The following is a 21,393-nucleotide window of genomic DNA, read 5'->3' as shown; positions in this document are numbered from 1 at the left end:
GGCGACTGATAAGTCCATATTTTGCTTTCTTTTACTCTGGCCTTCCGAAAATAATAGCCATATTTTTTTTCCTTAAACAAATAATAGCCAAATCATATGCGGACTTTTCCGCAAAACGGAACTGAAGGCAAAAAGAAAGAAAAAACAATGAATCTCATTTTATCTATGTTTTATTAAATGTATATCTATTGGATTTAAGTTATAATATAAATATATACTTAAAAACAAGCATAATATCAGTGTGTCATTTTCTTATAAAATATTATCATGGCTTTACAATAAAAAATACAATCAATGCTGTGGGTGTGACTTAACAAACCAGATCTCAGCTACAGTTACATACACATAATGAATTAAGGGCAGAGGCCCCAACCCACCCAGAGCCCTTACTAATTATACTATTTTTTATAGTTTTTCCAATTGCAATTTTTGGTGAATACAACTCGAAATATTATGAACCACACCTTCCGTATCACCGCATGTGTATTCGTCATTCTTTTTTTGCTATTATGAACTTCGAAAATAAATCATAATCGACGAAAATAATACAGTATCGTAAAACGGTAATCCGAAAAATTGTACGTGTTTCGCACATGAAATATGCATAATATAAAATATTAATATGCATAATCTAAAATGTGCATATCGTTCGACTACTTTATCTCTTATTTTGACGTTTGCCATCGGCCGCAATATTGTAGGCAGAGGCCAATATCAATTGTAAATGATTTATTCCAAAAATAACACTTTCGAAATGCCGATCATGTTTACATCAATTAACGTCACAGCGCGTTAGTTAAAATACACCACCACCTTGGGAAAACCAGGTTACCTGGTTAAAAATTGAAATCATTATGTTAAAGCAGACGACAAACAGCGATAATTACGGGGGTAATTAGTTGATGGCGATTAAATAATTATTTCATCAAGCAATGTTCAACGTAATCTGATTGCAGAAAAAACGGCGTGAAAAACAAAACCAGCCGACAATAAAAGCGGCGATTACATGACGATTAAATAATAATTGGCGAAAAATTAACAAAGATCTAACAGTTACCAATAATTGGTAAAGCACGGGGAGATTAAAAACGTTTTTTTCGCGAAATATATCACTGCTGTCGGACACAGATTGAGAAAACGCTCTAGGCCACAATGTCGCAAAAGTTATTGACGCGTGTATGACAATACACAGGGTCGAGTGTGTACACAGGTAATCTCGTTATCGATTTTCCTGCTTGATGGCCCGATTTGCAGGCGTTTCGCATGCGCCGGAAAACATTTAGAGGCAATTTGTTTTTTGATGTAGGAGGATAAAATTATCGCCATTTTTCCTAGACAATTTTAAGAAATAATAGCTAGTTGGATAAAATAATCGCCATTGGCGATAATGTCTGGCAGCAGCGTGAGCACTGGTTAGGTGTATGTTACACTCGACATTTTACATGTAACATTAATAATTAAACGTATTCTAAGAATGAAACCTAAAACATAGAAAGTTGCAAAACGATTGTTCAGTCATCTCCCGCTTTAAGATATACATAGGACAAACTCAAAGATAGCCTTGCATATAACAGTGCATTATTAAAACATACAATCCTGTAGTTTGTCTGGTAGATTTTTGTGGTTGATTTGCTATAATCGGTGTAAGGAGAGTGTTGGCCACAATGTTAACGTGTTTTCAAATTGACTATAAAACGTGTTTTTTAATACGTTACGTTTGGCACGAAGTCTAACTTTACGAGTGTACTACATGTATTTGAACCTATCCATTTAGCATATGAACATGTAAACAAATCATACAAACAACTGAAAAGGAAAATGTTGCTCCCGTCGATTTTCTTTTATTTTTGAATCGATGTCAACGGTTTAAAGCATCGACAAATCCTCAATCTTTGAACATCTCCTTTTACGGTTCATGGGGGGGGGGGGGGGGGGGGGATAAAATTCATTAAAACTTCGCTTTGGTTTTTCTTCATTCAATGTGGTACAATATGTTCAAACTATATATCATTTGACATAAAATTGACAAAATTGAAACAAAATGTTTCGGATTTGCAAATTTTCCTTGTAGTTATGATATTTGCGATAAAAAAAATACGAAATTGTTTCCATGCTCTAAAATTCCCATTTAATGCAACTTTTGACGATTTGAAAACCACAGGCAGCAGTATCATAAATTTGCCCCCCCCCCCCCCCCCACCACGGGACCCTCCCCCCCACCACGGGACCCTCCCCCCCCCCCCCCCCCCGAGCTTACCCCAGGGGTTCCAGATTGTTAAATGTACACCTATTGTGTATGGTTTGACTTTTCAACAACGAATATTGACAAGAATACACAGTATGAAAAAATAACCCTCGTATATGTATTATATATACACAAGGTATGAAACGTACTATATGCCTATTGCTGAAAGATTGTGGAACACTGGATGTGACCTTTTTCACCTAAAACACACATGTTCCCATGCAGTTGCCGACGAAATGCAACTGGATTCGTTAAAAGACAGTAAAAGCAAAGTGATTACACAACTAACCGATCTCCTTCTAGGCTAATAACTTTAATATTCAATTAAATTTGGCATTCTCGCTATATGTCACTCGGTGTTTCAGCTACACATGTACACCATTTTAATTTTATAACGCATCATCTGGTTGGTTGTTCTCAGTGTGTTGGCCAATGATATGGCGTTTTAGAATCGAGCATTTGATCGACAAAATATGACAGCAAAACACAGACATGTAGCGAGAAAGTCGAATATAAAAAGCACAAACACTAATCTTTTATTTAATCAGTTGAGTTGTATACAGCGTTTCGCCGTGTTTATAACGAACTATTACAAACAAGTATATTAAAATCATAAACATTCACAGCAAAGACTTATCTTAATTGGGCATCACAATGACATATAAAGAATGAATTCGCCGGCCGCGGCCTATGATCACAAAATTAAAATCAATCAACAACGCAAACCGATATTTAGAGTAAGGATCTCTTCTTTTAAAATTCTCAAGATTAAAGAAAAAAAAACATCTTCAGTTCGCTAATTGATCCGACAATTAACACGCGCGTGAAATGTTCTGGGGTTTTTTCTTGTCACGAAATCTAGTCCATGACACTTAAAGCTTTTATAAATTACCAATAGAAAAATTGGATTACACACAAAACTTTAATAACCTATAACTCATGAATAAGATCTTTTTATGAAAAAGAAAAAAAAAGATCTAAATAAAAAATAGAGAATTAAAAAAAATGAAAAAATCTACAGAATCAATGTTGAAATAAGTCTAACCGAAACCGTTTTTGGATCGAACGATCATAGCATTTATTATAATTTAATGTTGTTTTTATCAGAGACCTAGATCTATGCGTTCACATTTATCTATCCGTTTTGAAATAATAGTATTGATAAGGTTTTAAATGTTTGAAAAAAAAAATGTATACAAGAATATTTTATCAGAAAAGCCTTTCAAATAAAATATTCACCGGCATTCTCGCCGCGATTTGGAAATTCTTATAGCGCTATTCTTTCAACGATCGCGGCATTATAAATACTTTTTGTAGGTAAATAAAATCGAGATTTTATATAAGCATAATTACTCATGTTTCTAAGAAACTTAATTTTCTAAAAATCGGATCATTATTGACCAAGTTACAGCCGCCTTTCTATAGCGCCGTAACATTTTCGCATAACTTTGCTCGCTTATCGTAGCCGTTGCTACTTACGAGTCGCTATATTATCGCAATCGTGATACACCGGTAATCTCCGGACCCCTCCGACTGATTTATGGAATAAATCGTCTGCTGATCATAGATGTTCTTATCTAGGACGACAAACGCCACACACAGGTGTTCTTATCAGTTTCTCGACCACGTGACCCCGCCGCGAGATAGCCCGATAAGGCGCGAAGTTACCAATCTGTGTAATCTATAGGTCTTTGTTTTTTTCATACTGTGTATTTTGTCAATATTCGTTGTTGAAAAGTCAAACCATACATAATATTAATAGGTGTACATTTAACAATCTGGAACCCCTTGGGTAAGCTCGAGGGGGGTTGCTAGGGTCCCGGGGGGAGCAAGCGAAATGAGTTATTTTTAGTCAGAAATTGTGAATGGGATCCCAGCTAGTATACCAGAATGCAGCAAGCGCATGCGCGCTGCGCTTATCCGCTTTTGGTTTACAAACAATGCATCTCATTTCTGTGATAGAAAATATAAAAAAGAGAAACAAAAGCCGGAGCCAGCGACATCGCTCGAATTTAATCAATCTTGGCGACCAGACTGAGTGTTTGCAGAACCATAGGAGTATCGTTGGAAGAGACGAAGACAGTGTAATGGCTTATTCTTAAACACACGAATTGTAAGTCATATTTTAGAAGCTACGTTTAGACTTTAGTTTTTGGCAAGTGTTGCCTGTTTACAAAGGACTTTTAGCAAAAGTTTGGATAGGTTTTTAGTTTTATTGTATGGATATTTTACTCTGCAACGAAACCAGCTAACATAATTTGTTCATTGCGCGTTTTAAAATAAGCCTTTATGCCACTATGCCAAGATGTTTGTATCAATTTAATGAATTCGTTATAACTTATAAGGAACACTCCAACACGAGTTAAACGAAGCATGAAATTAATGATAAATGATGAATGATTAATTTATTCGGTATATATTATATTATTAAATATACTGGTATGCAAATGTATATGTTATATTATGTAATCAATTATCATGATATGATAATATGATTCTACAGTTTATTCCCTGATTTTAACATCAATTTTGTTGTTTCTTTAAATTGATATGTGATTTTTATATTCTAAAACATACCTTCTTTTTAAGGTATTTAGGAAGACGTGCCGGCCAAACTATTGCAAGTTTGACTGTTCAGCATAATGTTAGAACAACAAGCTCTTCACCTATGCACGGTCATCAGCCCCCGCCAGGTCCTGGCCTGTCATTTGTGTCACAAGGAAGTACCACACCTGGTCATGTGTCAGGAATTGGAGAGATAACATCTTACTTAGAGTATGCAAACAACCCTGTCTTAGCATATTTTAGTTGATAAAATAATATATTTATATTCAAGAAGATTCTATGTGCTTCCTAAAGTTCCTTGGTATTATAATTGCTTTATCATTTTTTTTACCAGACACTTATTATGTTATGAAAACCAGAGGATATCCGATAGCTGGTTTGTTTTCTGAACTGTTCAGATAACTTGCATGATGATTGGTCATGAAATTATTTCAATGCCATTCTCCACCAATCTCTAGAAGTATAGTAATTGTCAGTTAGTGACTCAAGAATGATAACTTCATTATATAATAAGCTCATACTGGTGAATCAAGAAGCCTAGAAAAGTATTGGTAGGTTCATAAGTTAATACTGGTGAATCAAGTAGCCCAGAAAAGTATTGGTAGGTTCATACGTTAATACTGGTGAACCAAGTAGCCCAGAAAAGTATTGGTAGGTTCATAAGTTAATACTGGTGAATCAAGTAGCCCAGAAAAGTATTGGTAGGTTCATAAGTTAATACTGGTGAATCAAGTAGCCCAGAAAAGTATTGGTAGGTTCATGAGTTAATACTGGTGAATCCAGTAGCCCAGAAAAGTATTGGTAGGTTCATACGTTAATACTGGTAAATCAAGTAGCCCAGAAAAGTATTGGTAGGTTCATAAGTTAATACTGGTGAATCAAGAAGCCTAGAAAAGTATTGGTAGGTTCATAAGTTAATACTGGTGAATCAAGTAGCCCAGAAAAGTATTGGTAGGTTCATAAGTTAATACTGGTGAATCAAGTAGCCCAGAAAAGTATTGGTAGGTTCATAAGTTAAAACTGGTGAATCAAGTAGCCCAGAAAAGTATTGGTAGGTTCATACGTTAATACTGGTGAATCAAGTAGCCCAGAAAAGTATTGGTAGGTTCATAAGTTAATACTGGTGAATCAAGTAGCCCAGAAAAGTATTGGTAGGTTCATAAGTTAATACTGGTGAATCAAGTAGCCCAGAAAAGTATTGGTAGGTTCATGAGTTAATACTGGTGAATCCAGTAGCCCAGAAAAGTATTGGTAGGTTCATACGTTAATACTGGTAAATCAAGTAGCCCAGAAAAGTATTGGTAGGTTCATAAGTTAATACTGGTGAATCAAGTAGCCCAGAAAAGTATTGGTAGGTTCATAAGTTAATACTGATGAATCAAGTAGCCCAGAAAAGTATTGGTAGGTTCATAAGTTAATACTGGTGAATCCAGTAGCCCAGAAAAGTATTGGTAGGTTCATAAGTTAATACTGGTGAATCAAGTAGCCCAGAAAAGTATTGGTAGGTTACCTGATTGGCATGATATGAATAAAATAATGTTTAAAATAGCAAACAAATTTCATACATAGTTTTTATGATAAGTTTTAGTGTACATTTCAAAATTACCAATATGCTTATATGTTATTTCAGAGTAAATTGAAGGCAGCCAAAAATTGGATGGTGGTGCCAATCAATGAAAAGAAGGGATACACGTACATGAACTGATTACACAGAGATCATCAAGGAAAAAACTCTTCGATCAAAGTTCCTTGTTGATTCAGCTTATCCAAAGCTGATTGCCTCTACAATTGCCCCTTATATATCCACCTGCCGCTAATGAGGAGCTGCAATATCCAATAGGTCAAGGGCAAGCAACCCGGAAACAATATGAAGATTTACTCATACAAATTGGTACATGGTGTTTGTAACTATGTTGTTTTAACTAACTTCAACATACCATTATTATCAATTAAAAAATTGACAAAGCTGAAATCAATGATAACTGACTATGGGTAGGAACATGTGAGAATATGGCAGCATGGTTTTATATGATGTATACCATTGAGTATGAAAGTGCATGTGTGACCCTGGCTGTTTTTTCAGTCAGTAGATGACTTTAGTATTTAAAATGATGCTTAAATTTATTTGTGTAATATGAAGGCGTGACCAAATGTGTGACATTATGGTCGACTGTCCTGTCATCATCATGGTGATAAAATGTGATTTTAATAAGTGAACTGCTTATAAACATAGGGCAGAAATATAATTGATAAAATACTCATGAACATAGAATACAAGTGCCCTGAAATGCCATGAGAATATGTATTTGAGTTTTAAGTGTGTAAGGTATTGTGAATTTTGTTAATTGTTTTGTTATAACAATATAGGATCCAAAGTATTCAATCATAGATCACTCTGAAAAAGTAAAAACCTTGTCTGGCAAATAACTACATAAACATTGGGCCAAGTTCCAGATTTTTTTGTCACAAGTCAAGACCATTAACAGGAATTGTTGACTCTTATAGTTATAGGTGTTATGTATCATGAATTGTGTTAAGTTTTTTATGGGAGACCCATGATCAAATATGGTGAATTTATTGTTTTGTTATTACAACAGAGGATCCAAAGTATTTGATCATAGGTCACTCTAAAACAGAAGAATTTGTGAAAACCTTGTCTGGCAAATAGCTAAATAAACATTGGGCTCAGCATTTTCCTGATTTTTTGTCACAAGTAAAGACTATGAACAGGAATTATTGACTCTTTTAGGTATAAGCTACCATAGTCAATGTTGAGTGCTAGCTGCACACCACATTTGTTTATGTTCCATTAACAATGACATCAAAGCACAATGCTATATATAGATTATGTATTGTTTTCCATTGTTTATCAGTCTATAAACAACCATTTATTGTAATAGCCTTACATAAACTGTCATAAAGATGATAAAGTGCTGTTTATCCATAAATAGAAAATTGGTGGAATTCAGAAATGATTTGATCTGTCAAATGTTGAAAGTTGAGAACATTTATTCAAAATGTTATCAATCATAGTTTTGTTTCATGAACATAGAGTATTATGTTTTGTGTTCATTATGTTATGGATTTTGTTGTTCTGGTTTAAAATGTTTTAATAAATAACATGAAGAAATAAGAAGCTAGTTGTTCAATTTTGATTTATTATTACATGTATATTACACAGCAAAACATTACTGCAAGAATGTTAAGTGAACACCTTATTATAATACATGATTAGTTCAACACTGAACAAAAGAATATGCATCAATTAAAAACGTCTCATAATACATTATTATATGAAACTGCATCATGATTAAAAAGTTAAAGAGCATATAGACAACTAAAACCTAAATAGGTGAGCCTTGCCCTAGGAAAATGGGGCTTAATGCATGTGCGTAAATTGTCGTACAAGATTAACCTGTGCTGATCATACCAATCAGGCAGACAATTGCTGCTTTATTGTATTTTTTGTTGAAAGGGAGTCTCTTAGAGAAAATCCAGATAAGGCGGAAAGTGTTACCCCTGATTAGCCTGTGCAGTCTGCACAGCCTAATCTTGGACAATATTGAGTACATGCATTAAACCCCCTTTTCCCTGAGCAAGACTCAAATATTTATTAAATGATTGATTAAGTCTTCCACATAACATCTTTTAACAAACTTTCAGTAAAACATGTTTATTTGATGACCGACTCACAGGCACAGCAAAATCAGTAGTAAATTCAAAGTATTAATTTGTGTTACATTATAATACTTACATATTGTTGCTGGTTATAAATGTGGAAAAAGTTTGAATATGCATTGCTTAAATACATGTTAATTTTCTAAGAAATGCCCCTTTTATTTAAGGAATACTGTATGTATGCCCCTGTAATATTTCTGACAAAAGAACAAGATAAATAAATAATGATTAATAGAACAGTAAACTTCGTTTTCATTTTGTATACAAAGGATAATTATGTTCTTATTATTTACACTATATTGAAAGAAATAAGATTACATCATTTAATAAAGAATGCATTACTGAAGATTCAAATTTAAAACAACCATTTATCCACTTAAATGTTGCAAGCATCCTTAAACAACAAGACTAAAAAAGCTGTTAACAATAATTTTATTAACTACTTCCTGTCCAAAAAAAGGCAGGTACAGTTTTGTTGTCGTCCCGTTGAAGGTGTCCATGTATCCAAAGGATGTACTGTGATAAATCTGTGTCCTCCACATCTTCAGTGCCAACACGTTGTTCCGAAACGTTTCCTGGATAACGAGGGTGAGAGGATCAGTCACCACTCAACCCTTTTTCTGAAAAATATGAACACATAAAAAACTCAAAACCCCTTGCTAAATCTATATATTTATATATATATATTAGCTGTTATTGTCCAACTTTTAAGATGCAGGAACATAATGGCCACTGTTTCGACAGTAAATAAGTTAAATTTTGTACACTTTTGATTTTAAGCTGAGACAATTACATGAGTAGTTTTACGTGTTCTATATTCATATTACAAGCAACAATATTTGATAAAGATAAAATGCATTACTAATTCCGTTAAACAGGCCCAAAGACAAATAATATATTTGATATAGATAAAATGCATTAATAATTCCGTTATACAGTCCACAGAAAAATAACATATTTGAAATAGATAAAGTGCATTATTAATTCTGTTAAACAGTCCCACAGAAAACTAAACATGAACAATGGGTCATATTCAACAACAGTAAACATACTGGTCTCTGGCTTGTACAGTATTGTCAGGCCATGCCACAATAAAGCTGGTCTTCATCATGGTCTACCAAATGGACAATTCTTGCAAACACACCATCATGGTTAGCTTTAGGATGGTCCAAGCTGGGCCAGGACAGGCTGTCAGTGATAACTGCTGACTGTCTGGCAGCAATTTCCTTCAACAGCTCCTATGCTTCTGTATAAGTAAGGTGGTCTATGATATCCTAGAAAAGACATTTCTGCATTTAACAATATATGTTTTAAACATAAAGCTAAGAATTTTGACACATGATGTAGCTATATGTACATATAGAATTTTTTATTTTTTCATGACACTATTTTTAAACATTCCTGTCATTTTTTTTGGTAAAATTTCAATATTCACCTAGTGTAGTGTAGGATCATTTTTTTTTTATTCTTTGCTCATGTGGCAACACAGTTTTACATACAAAGACTTTGTTTTATATATTAACAATAAGTGCGTTGAACTGTGTTTTTTTTCTGTTTCCATTCAAGATTATTGTGAAATGTGTTTTTTTCTGTTTCCATTCAAGATTATTGTGAAATGACATATAATTTTTTCAATGAAATCACAACTTGCCTGAATATCTGAAAACATCTACAAATTATTTTAATATTCTCAAATGAAATCAACAGAAAAAAATGCAGCTAAACAAGTATACCTTTCTGTTTCTTGTACCAAAGTGACAAAATCCAGTGATCCCTTCTTCATAAACTTCTTGGTTTAATTATGGTTGTATCCTATTGAAAAAGTAAATACACAATTTTAACCACTGACTTTTTAAAACTATTTATGGTCTCTATTAAAAAGGTGAGTTGTAAATATGTGGAATTATTATCTAATAAGTTTTCTTCAACATTCAGGAAATAAAATCTTGAGGATATTCAAAACAATTGAAAAAAGAGGAATATCCAGAATATTCTTGGCTTTTACAAATATAATGATACATGCATTTTAGATGACCTGTATTTGATTTATTCAAAATACAATGTACTGTTGAAATACACATTTATCAAAATATATATGTGCTTTGCTAAATTAACAAAGAATATAAAGATAAAATACTTTAAATAAAGAAACAATAAGATGCACGAAAATAAATTGGGGCGAGTTGTCTCTTGGTTGGAGCGAGTGACCATATGTTTGGTGCGAGTTTGTTTTGGGGCAATTTGGTATTGGGGCGAGTTGTCTGGCGCCCGCTACATGCATTTGATGCCATGAACTACTAAACTGTGTTACTATTTTCAAAAATATTTTGGTTATTCAGTTTATTTATAAAATAGCTGTGCAGAAGAAACAGATATAAATACATTAACTATGAGTTTCAGGTTTAAATTAATAAACTACCAGTACCATTCAAATGCATTTTAGTTAATAATAAATGTCATTGTCATATAACACACAATAATGAATATGTCAATAAATGCACAGCATCTTGAATTGTCTGCCAACAAATAATGTTGTCAGTTATGAGGAAAGAAAAGATACTGTAATGTTAAAATGATCTCAGTACTCCAAGGCTAATGATATATTTAATTTATTTGCGCGAATACTAAACTTAATTCTGTATTCAACTTGGCTTTTAATTTTGGTCTCTGTTTGTAACTTTAGTGTAAACGAGAGAATCAGTATTTACGCGTTCTGTGATGTATATGCATATACTTATGTAACGAATACGAATCATTTGATCAGTTATACTATTTTAACCTACTTTTATAAAATAAAATCATACGCACTATTGAGGTTTACAATAAAAAACATATTTTACCTGATTCTTCCGTGTTTGACAATACAGATTCCGCCATATTTGTTGTTGTTGTCACAATGCGTTAACGCGTGACGTCACATGCACCTGCAAAGTTTAGACTCCGCCCACTGGTTGGCAAAAAGAGGTGTAGAGATGGTTGACATTATCATCGTTTAAATTTATATTTAAAATTTATATTTAGTCGGGGATAAAACCGATCCAAGGGTCAGTGGTTCGAGCCTTGGCGCGGCTTACTTTTTCCTTTCTTATTTTGTTTTAAATGGAGCACGTTATTTGCGATGTTTAAATTTATCAATTTAAATCATTAAATGAAAAACTTTAAAAAAATGCAATTTAAGTGTGAACAAGCCCCTTTAAAGCTTAAGACGGATAGAATAACATAAACACATTTTCGACATTCAATATTTGTGTGCTTTATTCATATTGTGGTTTAAAACCAATACATTTTTACACTTATTTACAAAATCTCAATCTAAAGTTAGGAAGGATATGAACTACCTTAAGTTGAATAAATACAAAGCTATATACATATACAAGATCAAGTTAGCAACATTTCACAGAAAATAATTGTCATAAAACAACAAATGAGTTTTTATTCATTTGCCTTTTTTGGAAAATATCCTAAACAAAGTTCTAAAAATAACTAAAACGTAACTACTTTTTAAAAATCCAGGTATGGTGGATAATAAGTGTCACAATTCTATTTCAAAGGCTTAACAATTTTGTTATTTACCTCTCAACCAAATTGCAAATTTTAAACCATCTCAAATTGAAATAGATTGCAGACGACATATAAAATTGTAAAGGAATATAAAGAAATTGGCAAACCGATTGATTTTATATTTCGATTCCTTCTACCCATTTTGAAAGCGTTGCCATCGCTGTGATCCGTAGAAAAACGTGCAAAACAAATCGGTCGAAACCACGTGCAGTGGTGAGAAAACCGGGTATGTGTATACACATACCTGAGAAAACACATACTTATTTTGACAGTTGGGTGGCAACTAGTAAAACAACTATTAACATTAATCAGCAAGAGATCGCACTAAATAACAAAAATGACCACGTAGAGATATCATCACTTACCCTATTTCAAATATTTTCCAGCTGAAAATTGTCCCCCACACGTCTTTTTTAGTTTATTTGTATTGTTTTTCTGGAGCCGAAGTGCATCTCATAGAATATCCATCCAACTTCCGTTATTTTCACTTTCGTTATTAAAAACTCCGTTTAAAAGAATTATTTCTACTTTTAGATTGTTAAAGCGATGTATTATTATATATTATCAATAGAATAGTATACCGTTATGAATTGAACGGAGTTACGTATCGATCTTCCTGCCAGTCTGTAAGCGTACTATTTTATGCGCAATAATATAATAATATAAGTACATATGATTCGACAACGATTGTTAACATTGGTGAAATGCTTCTTACATGGTTATTTTTTTGAGTGTTTATGAGGTCTGATCGTGCGGTTTGCAAACATCAACGGAAAGATTACAATCCAATGCATTTGTCATCGTCAGCCATTTGGAATGTCAATTAGGCGATGAGTGAGTTTTTAGCATGTTTCTTTCTATTTTATTAATTTAAAAATGGCTGCCCCCATGGTGATGAAATGACATGTGTTCGAGTTTTGATATTTCTAGATATGTAAACTTTTTTTACTATTTAAGCGTAACTTGCCCTCGTCAATGTCGATATTATTCACAAGTTATATAATTTTCCGCCGAAATACGTGGAATAAACATGATTAAGATTTTTGAAAATAATGTATATTTTAGTGTTAAAATTGCTGTGTATTTTGATTGATTTTGTGGGTGTTATGATACGTTGATGTACAAAATTGGTAGCAGTTTGAAGGAAAAACATCCTTTAAAGCATAAACGTATACATTTTCAATGTGGCACTCTTCCTTTAGTCAAATTTGAGTTCAATGCTAGGGGTCCCACATTTTTCAAAATGAAGCCTCTACATGAACCTTAAATACGATTTTAAAATTGTTATAACGTGAAAAACAATACGCAAAATTATATCTTATCGATGCAGAATAAATACGATTGGCATTCTATCACGGGCAAATGATTATGTTGAAAACTAAATTTCTAATATACAAAAAACTAATAAAAATTTTGACACAAATTACGCAAATAAAATAATAAAAATAAATATTTGTGTTTTTTAACCGTTTCAAAAAAATAATTTGTGGGGGGGGGGGGATAGGGGGGGTAAAGTTCGAGGGTGTGGTGGTCATTTGTGAGATGATCTTAAAAAATAATAGGGGGGGGGAGGATTCGGGGGGGGGGGAGAGGGGAGGAGGGCACGGGGAATGGTTTGGGTGGAGTCTATTGTGGTATGTCAGGTAAGAGTAGTTTTGTCAAAGTATCAATCAAATCTAATCATAAATAAAGAAGTTATGGCAATTTTAGCAAAATTTAATAATTTGACCTTGAGAGTCAATGTCATTCAAAGGTCAAGGTAAAATTCAACTTGCCAGGTACAGTAACCTCATGATGGCATGAAAGTATTTGAAGTTTGAAAGCAATAGCCTTGATACTTTAGAAGTAAAGTGGATCGAAACACAAAATTTAACCATATATTCAAAGTTACTAAGTCAAAAAAGGGCCATGATTCCGTATAAATGACAACCAGAGTTATGCAACTTGTCCTTTTACTGTACCCTTATGATAGTTTGCGAGTGTTCCAAGTATGAAAGCAATATCTATGATACTTTAGGGGTAAAGTGGACCAAAACACAAAACTTAACAAATTTTCAATTTTCTAAGTATAAAGGGCACATAATTCCGTCCAAATGCCAGTCAGAGTTTCATAACTTTGCCTTCACAGTCCCCTTATGATAGTTAATAAGTGTTGCAAGTATGAAAGCAATAGCTTTGATACTGTAGGAATAAAGTGGACCTAAACACAAAACTTAACCAAATTTTTCAATTTTCTAAGTATAAAAAGGGCACATAATTCTGTCAAAATGCACGCCAGAGTTATCTAACTTTGCCTGCCCAGTCCCCTCACGATAGTTAGTAAGTGTACCAAGTTTGAATGCAATAGCATTGATACTTTCTGAGAAAAGTGGACCTAAACGCAAAACTTAACCGGACGCCGACGCTGACGCCAACGCCGACGCCAAGGTGATGACAATAGCTCATAATATTTTTTTTTTTAAATAGATGATCTAAAAATGAACATTATGCTACAGGACAGCTACTGGGAACAACTCAAACTTAAATATAAATATGACAAATATGAATACTCACGTTCTCTTAATAAATCCCATTTTTATACACACGATATCAAACTTGGAACTCAAAATGCATTTAACACGTTTCACAATGTGGCACTAATATATTTTCAAAGTTTTCGTAATAAATCCTTTACATATAAAACTTAACTCATACAAAAATATCGAAATAAATTAAGTTTTGATTTTCATCTGTTCCACGTCCAGCGCCGAACTGCTGTCTAGTAGAACTGATATCCTTTTCCTATAAACCGGTGATCGCTTCAGTAGTTTAAACGGGTAACGCGGCACACCCTATTGCGGCAATAATCCGGTTTTGCAAACGCTCAATGAAACATTGTGTACACACCGGTCTTACTGACCTGTGTACTAGCGCGAAAGGAATCGTGGGTAGCACTTCTTTTACGAGTGAAAAGTTAAGATAAGATTTATTTTGAGTCGGCAAGACATAAATTGACAACATAAGCCATTAAGATTCATGTAGAGGCTTCATTTTGAAAAAATGTGGGAAAATATTTGAAATAGGGTAAGTGATGATATCTCTACGTGGTCATTTCTGTTATTTAGTGCGATCTCTTGCTGATTAATGTTAATAGTTGTTTTACTAGTTGCCACCCAACTGTCAAAATAAGTATGTGTTTTCTCAGGTATGTGTATACACATACCCGGTTTTCTCACCACTGCACGTGGTTTCGACCGATTTGTTTTGCACGTTTTTCTACGGAGCACAGCGATGGCCACGCTTTTAAAATGAGTAGAAGGAATCGAAATATAAAATCAATCGGTTTGCCAAATTCTTTATGTTCCTTTACAATTTTATATGTCGTCTGCAATCTATTTCAATTTGAGATGGTTTAAAATTTGCAATTTGGTTGAGAGGTAAATAACAAAATTGTTAAGCCTTTGAAATAGAATTGTGACTCTTATTATCCACTATACATGGATTTTTAAAAAGAAGTTACGTTTTAGTTACTTTTAGAACTTTGTTTAGGAAATTTATCCAAAAAAGGCAGTTGAATAAAAACTCGTTTGTTGTTTTATATATTTTTCTGTGAAATGTTGCTTACTTGACCTTGTATATGTATATAGCTTTGTATTTATTCAGCGTAAGGTAGTGCATATCCTTCCTGGCTTTAGATTGAGATTTTGTAAATTAGTGTAAAAATGTATTGGTTGTAAACCAAAATATGAATAAAGCACACAAAAATTGAATGTCAAAAATGTGTTTATGTTATTCTATCCGTCTTAAGCTTTAAAATGATATATAGTTTGACCATATTGTATAGGCTTTTGAACCGACTATATAAACATGTGTATAAATGTAACAAGTATAAAACAGCTACAATATGGAAATAAAATATAGCAAAATTAGGTTTATAGATATGATATGCATGCTAATAAGTTAATGAAATCACAGTATTAAATTCTAATAGTTTTCATACTATTTAAAGAAATATTGTGCATGAGGCCGCTGATCTTGATCTATAAGTAGATCTAAAAAATAAAAAATAAAAAAATAAAAAATTGCCGTAAAAAATTATGAGTTTAAAGACTAAGAAGAAACCAAACACAAAATGAGCTAAGAAAGTGGGCAAACACGAGGTATCAAATTGAAACAGATTCGAATTGAACTGGTCAGCAGCTTCCTCACAAATAAAAGGTTGCAAGTACACATAAGCAAATATAAAACTGACAAGCACAACAAGTTTACATAAGCACATAAAAAACTGACAAGTCCACATAAGCATATACAAACTGACAAGCACAGCAAGTACATATAAGCACATAAAAAACTGACAAGCACAGCAAGTACATATAAGCACATAAAAAAACTGACAAGTACACATAAGCATATACAAACTGACAAGATCAGCCAGTACATATAAGCACATATAAAACTGACAAGCACAGCAAGTATATATAAGCCCATATAAAAACTGACAATCACAGCAGACCGAAGGTAGTTACAGATTTAAGGTAAAAGCAGATTTCATGCTAAACAAAATAAAAGTGAAAAATGTTCATGGTAAAAATGTTCATGGACTGGCATCAAGCACATAAAGACTGACAAGCAAGGCAAGCTTTGGGTCGTATTAGAATTTAAGTAAACAGATTACGTAACAAATAAAAAATAGTAATGAAAAGTGAATAATGTTTATTTGACTGTCACTGGTGTCATGCAACTGGCTCTAAACATACAACATTAATGCGTACATGTATACACATTGACGGGTACACAAATAGGCCTAAGCATTTCAGCACAAACAACAAAATATTTATAGACAATTGAAATCAACAGGGTAATGTTGAAACATGCAATACAAAAAGCACAAAAAGAGCGCAAAAAGCACAAAAATAAGCACAAAATAAGAACATTAAACATGAAAAAGAATGGCACAGAAACTAGAAACTACTTATTTTGCAGTATGCTGTACCTGTGCTGTGGCCCTGTCCCAGGAACAAGAAGAACATTTATAGACTCAAAATTGCAAGCGCAGTTTCCTATAGCAAATTCGGTTCAGAAAATACCAATGTGATTCTGCGAAAGTAATCTAGCGATCTTGCATCTTATACTGAGCGGAATATCCGTATAGCTGTATAAGGGAGTCACCAAATCAATTAGTCAATCAATCAAACAATCATTTAATAAATCAATCAACATGCATCAAACAAATTTTATCATATGGACAAATTTCTTGAATGGTGAGATTACCATAGCGATTCTGCGGATTACCTTAAATGTCTTGTAAAAGCCGTCTAGAGCAGCAATGTCGCTCAAACGAAATCAAAACGCAACAACTCCAAGACGCGGTGGGATCTCATTAACCTCGAAATGCATACACGATCCCTTCTGAGCCTCGTTTCTTGGAAAACTGGGCTAAATACATGTGCGTAGAGTGTCGTCACTGATTAGCCTTTGCAATCCGCACAGGCTCATCAGGGACGAAACTTTTCGCCTACGATAGCTTTTGGTTTATGAGAGACTTTCTGAAAACGAAAATTACCATAAAGCGGAAAGTGTTGTCCCTGATAAGCCTGTGCGGACTGCACATACTTATATGTTACAGATTTAAGGCAAAAGCAGATTTCATGCTAAACAAAATAATAGTGAAAAATGTTCATGGTAAAAATGTTCATGGACTGGCATCAAGCACATAAAGACTGACAAGCAAGGCAAGCTTTGGGTCGTATTAGAATTTAAGGGAAAACTGGGCTTAATGGATGTGCGTTAAGTGGTGTCCCATATAAGTATGTGCAATCCGCACAGGCTTATCAGGGACGAAACTTTTCGCCTACGATAGCTTTTGGTTTATGAGAGACTTTCTGTAAATGAAAATTACCATAAAGCGGAAAGTGTTGTCCCTGATAAGCCTGTGCGGACTGCACATACTTATATGGGACACCACTTAACGCACATCCATAAAGCCCAGTTTACCTAGAACGAGGATATTCCGTTGCTGCCTCTTTCAGTGGACATATTCTCTCCGCCCGTCGAGACCTCCGAGCTCTCGGACTCCGCCCACCGACACAACCTGTATATCGTGGCGGGAACGCTCGGGGCGCTCGTGCTGGTGGTGGTGGCCGTGCTTATCGCCTGCTACTTTCGCATCTACGAGACCTACCAGCAGCTGCGCTGGCATCGGCTGCGCAACCATATAGAGCGCTCCGTCTCATGGCAGGCGATTTCTTTTAAACCTATGTATTTAAGATCGATATCGAAAGTCTAAGACTAATCGAAACGCCCTCGTGTCCGTTTCCTGTGTGAAACCAGTACGTGATGAACCTAATGGAGATATTAAGAACGCTCCCACAGTGGTAATCGGACCCCTGACCCCCAATTCTAGGACACCATATCCAGTACCTCACGACAAACTTAAAAGCGATTTGTTTTTTTAATTTTTTATTACTTCACCGTTGTAGAGATATATTTTCTACAATGGCTCAGATCTGACAGGTGCATTTTTATTTGCGTCGATGCCACGACCAAGCTGCTTGTTCACACGACATATTAAGTTATTCACGCGTGTTATTTATCACGTCCAAATTCTATATAAAAAAACTAAGTCACGCGAACGATTTACTAAATCATGGTAACGACATATATAAAAACATACGCATGTCTGTACCACTGTGTGTTTCACTTTTAATAATGCTTGCGTGTGTTATGTATCATAACCTGATACATGTGAGCATAACTTTTCACGTTTGAATTGTGTCCTACATGCCTGCTAATAATAATAATAATAATGGAAAATGTGTGGACTGTCATGAAACATGCAAACAAGATAATCCACTAAATTGTATTTATAAGAATATAAGTATTGCTTTTTGAATGGAAAATAATGTATATCATGAACTCTTTTTACCCTACATATTGACGTTAAATAAGTGTGTCGGGAAAAAAGTTTAAATTTTACTCTAAGGAAACGAAATTAAGCGATAGACCAACACACGGAGAGGACTACCCCCATAGCGAGCACGTGCGTTTCTTAAACTAGCATTTTATGGTAGGAAGGGACACATGTAACAAATGCAATCCTAGGGACTAAAATGCCACATCGGACACGTATAAAACAAGCAGATACATGAACAACTACACGTACTAAATTAAATGAGCCTCGTCCTGTAGAAGCGTTAAGTGTCGTCCCAGATAAGTTTAAGCAGTCCGCAAAATTTTCGGTTTAACGAGACTTTCTTTAAACGAACCATTCCATAAAAGCGTAAAGTATCGGCACTTATTAGTCTGTGCGAACTCCATTTTGGAAAACACTTAACACACATGCATTAAGCCCCGTTGTCTCAGAACGAGACTCATGCAGTAACACCTAAAATTAACATCTTTGTTTTCTTTAACGTAGCCCCGACCTAGACGTGCACGGGTCCAGAGAGGAGCTCAACAAGTGGGCCCGCTTATTCGTGGACTCAGCGTTGCTAGGCAACACCACGAGGCTCCATGGCAACAGAAGCAGGTGCTACGAGAACTCTACGTTCGAGAGCACCGGAAGTGGAGCCGCCATGTCGGTGTTGCAGGTGTAGGGGATGAGTCGGGAGTTTCGGGATAATATGTTGCCAGCGATATGCGTCGGTGATGAAGCATGGTGGTCGTTTAAACGACCAATTCGTTGACTTACCGCTATTTTCACAAACCAGTTCTAAAACTTAAATTTAAAAAAACATGTCAAGTATATTCATAATTTTATTGTATTATCAGTCTTTTAACGATTGTATTCTCTTTTTATAAGTGTCAGAATAGGTTGGTTAAAAAACTGACAAAATAGTTGCAATTTGACAAGATCCTGAATTTAATAAACGCAGATGCCCCCTGGGTAAGAATTGTAAATATTAATTCATTAACCCATTTACATAAGTTCAAAAGGCACAGCTGTAGGTTAATGTTACTATTTAGATGATGATCGAGGAAGATTATTCGACCCAGTACTCATAAGTGATTAACGCGTAAAGACATATAGTGAATATTTTGCCTGCAAGATAAAATGCTCAAAAGTCATGTGCATCATTGGTCTATTAAAAACATTTTTTATGTGATGAGTCACTATGTCAAGCTGCTTTTTCTTCACAACAAAATCCACGAACCCCAGTATTTATATATGAGCAGCTGATACAACTCAGATCATCTTAGAACTAAGACATTAAGTACGACCATGAAACATTCAAGCGATAAACACATGATACAAAGTGAACAATGTATTACAATGTTATTGACGTTAAGGAGTTTAAAATAGCTTCAAACGTTATATATCAATTTTCCTAAACAATACGCAAACAATGGTCCAATTAAATGGATTTTTATCCGACAGCTTCCCAATAGGCCGCGGCTGTAGACAAGGTGATCCTATTTCACCTTATATTTTTATTTTATGCGCAGAATTACTAGAAATTAAAACCAAATAATGTTCTGATATAAAAGGCATTACTATAAACGGTATAGAATATAAAATTTCGCAATTTGCTGACGATACGTCTTTATTACTGGATGGTTCTGATACCTCCCTGAACTGTGCATTGAATATGCTCCATGCTTTTTCTTTATTCTCTGGACTAAACGTAAATTGTGATAAAACTAATGTTATATGGATAGGAGCCCTAAAGTAAAGCTCAAAATCAATAAATCTAAATACAAATTAACATGGAGGGTTACCAGATTTACGTTGTTAGGAATAATATTTGATGTCAACCTACAAAATATGGTTGATTTGAACTTACGCGGAAAAATTGATAAAGCGATAAATCTAATTAATCAATGGAAAAAAGACTACTTACACCTATAGATAGAATAACTGTGATAAAGTCTTTAATACTTCCATTATTTACTCACCGTTTTTATGCCATTCCAACCCCTAATAAGGAAATCCTTGAAAGAATAAATAAACTTATGTTTGACTATTTGTGGGATGGCAAACCATATAAAATCAAAAGATCCACTCTAGTACAAAAGTACAAAAATGGTGGATTAAATGTTGACATATATGCTTATTAAAAAAAAACTTGCATGGATAAGCAAACTGTATTCATGTTATGAAAGTAAATGTACCATTTATATTAAATCGCTTTTTAATATAGGAACACTTTTTAACACAGGAAAACATTATGCTGCTGATGTAAAAAATAGTTTAAAAAATGATTTCTGGTTTGAAGTGTTTACATGTTATGAACAGTTTATTGACTTGTTAGATACTTCTGATGTTAAAAGTGTCTTAAATATGTCTTTGTATTACAATCATAACTTTAACATCGGTAATGAACACTTCTTTATTAAAGCAATGCATGACAGAGGCATAAGATTTG

At 34.1% G+C, this 21,393-nt stretch overlaps 3 long non-coding RNA genes across 3 annotated transcripts; 2 read left to right on the top strand and 1 right to left on the bottom strand.

Moving 5' to 3' along the window:
• The first annotated feature begins 3,915 nt into the window (after positions 1 to 3,915).
• Positions 3,916 to 7,198, top strand: LOC127834269 (uncharacterized). Its single transcript, XR_008027851.1, has 3 exons — positions 3,916 to 4,358; positions 4,835 to 5,020; positions 6,441 to 7,198. It is a non-coding gene; the product is annotated as an uncharacterized LOC127834269 (long non-coding RNA).
• LOC127834278 (uncharacterized) lies at positions 5,169 to 6,055 on the top strand. Its single transcript, XR_008027859.1, has 3 exons — positions 5,169 to 5,415; positions 5,466 to 5,565; positions 5,916 to 6,055. It is a non-coding gene; the product is annotated as an uncharacterized LOC127834278 (long non-coding RNA).
• Positions 7,199 to 7,881: 683 nt separating the features above from the next.
• On the bottom strand, positions 7,882 to 10,778 carry LOC127834274 (uncharacterized). Its single transcript, XR_008027855.1, has 3 exons — positions 10,222 to 10,778; positions 9,541 to 9,762; positions 7,882 to 9,108 (listed from the first exon to the last, which is right to left on the bottom strand). It is a non-coding gene; the product is annotated as an uncharacterized LOC127834274 (long non-coding RNA).
• Positions 10,779 to 21,393: the final 10,615 nt, after the last annotated feature.

The sequence above is a fragment of the Dreissena polymorpha genome, chromosome 6, assembly GCF_020536995.1.
Source record: "Dreissena polymorpha isolate Duluth1 chromosome 6, UMN_Dpol_1.0, whole genome shotgun sequence".
Classification (NCBI taxonomy): domain Eukaryota; kingdom Metazoa; phylum Mollusca; class Bivalvia; order Myida; family Dreissenidae; genus Dreissena; species Dreissena polymorpha.
This window is presented reverse-complemented; position numbering and strand designations above follow the sequence as displayed.